At 42.6% G+C, this 2,794-nt stretch overlaps 1 long non-coding RNA gene across 1 annotated transcript; it reads left to right on the forward strand.

Annotated features, from left to right (window-relative positions):
- The first annotated feature begins 398 nt into the window (after window positions 1–398).
- On the forward strand, window positions 399–2,584 carry LOC123102801 (uncharacterized). The gene is made up of 3 exons (XR_006449386.1): window positions 399–809; window positions 1,900–2,098; window positions 2,375–2,584. It is a non-coding gene; the product is annotated as an uncharacterized lncRNA (long non-coding RNA).
- The last annotated feature ends 210 nt before the right edge of the window (window positions 2,585–2,794 follow it).

Genomic DNA, 2,794 nt, shown 5'->3' on the forward strand with positions numbered 1-2,794 from the left:
ATAGTGGGGACCCACCAGGGCCATAGCCGCACATACGCAAGTGCCTCCTTATTATATACAACTATAATATTTTTTGCATCCTGTTGGTTTCCCGACATCATGGTCCCACACCATTATCAACCTATATCTTTAACTAATAATAAAGGACGGATTGACTCCGTGGGTTCATCGTCACAATACGATTCCGCACAGTCGTAGTACGCTTTTACGATTCGTATAGACAAAATCGTAATATAAACGAGGTGGTACTAGTAGCATGTTCGTCCGTCCGTCTAACCTAGTTCGCCTATCGCACGTAGATGTCGGGTTCACCATCAACAATTTTACAAAAACAACCCTAGCTTTTAGAGGAACCAACCCGTAGTCCAGATGAAAATCAACACAAAACGTATGATGGTACGAGCGACAGCCCAGCCGTATGACCCACGATCCATCTCATCTTCCACCTCTAGCGCGCCGCACCCCTGCCACGCCGCCGGTCTTAGCCCCTACCCTACCCCAAGTCCCCCCACCCTCGCGGCCTTCCACCGCTGGCGAGAGTCCACGGTGCGGCCGCTGCTAGCTCCCCCTGCCTCTGCTACCACGGCACCGCCGGGAATCTTATCCCCCGCCATGCGAGTTGTCATGGAGGCAGAGCTGATTCGCCACGGGTGTGACGGCGGGGGTAAAGATGATGGTGCACTTGGAGGCACTGGGACGGGGAGCGAGGTGAAGAAGATGGGGTAGAAAGCAGTTGTGGTGCATGTGTGCCTCACCTCCATTGTTTTGTGACCAAGCCCACCTGAAATCTAGGCGGCAAATTATTCATGGTGAGATCATCCGAACCCATCTACTTATGGATAATTTTATTTGTGAACCTGTCTGTAGTTTATTTAGCTGGTCTTGTATTCTCTTGTTTCTGAATAGTAGAGTCTTCGGCTGAGGCCATGCATGGAGAATGTGATCTCTTGATGCATCTATGAGCCGTGGGTCTGATAGGTCTTCTGTTTTGCTTCTACACTTATTAACGTGTGATTAACTTCATATTCTCTTTTCTGGCAAGCAGTTCATCCTATTATAGATTATTAATTATGCATGAATCAAGTTAGTTATTTTTCCTTTTGAGATATGTTTCAGGACAAGTGGAGCTATCTTTACTAAGATGAACGGTGCCTCTCACATCCATCATTGCCTGTATTTTGGATTTTTTGTAGCCTTGATGTTAAGTTTTTGTTTGGTAGGCATAGCACCTAATTTATAATGAAGTGCGTCCATCAAGGGAACTGTTTGATGTATATCAACCATGATAGAATCTATCTTAACACTGCCCTATTTTCTGTGATTCTCCAAGGTTATGCAAATCTTCATGGCTATGATAGATTGTTCAAAGAACCATTTGAACCTTGGAAGGCATATGTTATACGTATGTTTTTGCAATCCGTGGATGAACTATTTTAAGACATGTAGTTTACATTCAGTTCATAGACAATGTTTTATAAGATAGATAACTCAAAAGATAGTTTGAACCTTGGAAGCGGTCTGTTCTTATACAATTTTTAAGAAAATAAGCAAATGCTAGAACTAGATCAAGAAGTTTTCTATCAACTGTGCCCCGGAGATACGGTCGAAGCACACCCGCCCCCTGTGCGTCTTTCACGACATTCTTTGGTGCCGGGTTTCTTACTATATCATAGCATGTTTGCTTGACACAAGCAGAGACGGACATGGTGCTAGCTGATAGCACTTGCTAACTTAAGAAGTTTACACTACATACCTTTTCTCTAATTAAAAGAGAATTTCTTACCAAATATTGAGACAATTTTAGATATATGTCTCTAAAGCAACTACTCAATTTTGTAGAGTATACCTCCATAATTCTCCATCTGAGATACTAAAGTTTATTGATGATGTTTGTTTCAGGATATGCGGTACAAACCATCCCTATGAGAAATCCAATGGATTCGATGCGAATTGAGGAAGGAGCCGGAGCAGATGGTGGGTTGAGGAAGGAGCTGGAGCAGAGGCGGATTTGAGGCTTCCCCTACACGTGCTAAGAGGCAGGAGGAAAATATGAGGCACCGGCGATCCGGACGCTGCAGTGTTTTCTCCGTCTCTCCTGGTAAGCCCTCGACATCATCTCCCATACCCGCTCCATCCGAATTCAGCAGCATACAGTGACAACGGTTGCCGACGTCCTCCTCATCCATGATGCTCCAATTTGTTTGTTTGTTACAATCCACATCATACACGGTTCTGCATTGTGGTGTGTGTGCCAAAGTTCAAAATTGCATAAGTTCTAGGACCATCTGGAAAGAACATAAAATTTATGTTTTCACTTTTCAGTCACACAAGTCTGCTCCCCATTGTTGATAGCTTCAAACTGAATGTGGTGCAGGTGCGAGACCATAAATTCAGAGGATGTGCAAGATGAAACATGGTGCATGATGCTTCATGAGCATAATTGTAATGATTACAAACTTTCTTAGGAAAACCAATACAACAGTGATAAATATAATTTCATTTATAGCACATGTTTTGAACTGTATTTTATATACAATTTCTATATCATGGTGGAACACAAAATGTAAATAGAAAAGAATAGCACTGGCCAATGTATATTTTGCAAGTTTAGATATATACATGCTTAACTAAAGTATGCACAATGCATATTGTGGAATCACACGGCAAATATTCATGCTTTACTAAATGCATATGCTCCATTTTGACAACTGTGAATCTCTTTTGGGGACAGTTCTATGTGGCCTTGGATCAATCCTGAACTGGTTGGTGTTATATACCCATTCTCTTCACATGA

Source organism: Triticum aestivum, chromosome 5A (genome assembly GCF_018294505.1).
Source record: "Triticum aestivum cultivar Chinese Spring chromosome 5A, IWGSC CS RefSeq v2.1, whole genome shotgun sequence".
NCBI lineage: Eukaryota > Viridiplantae > Streptophyta > Magnoliopsida > Poales > Poaceae > Triticum > Triticum aestivum.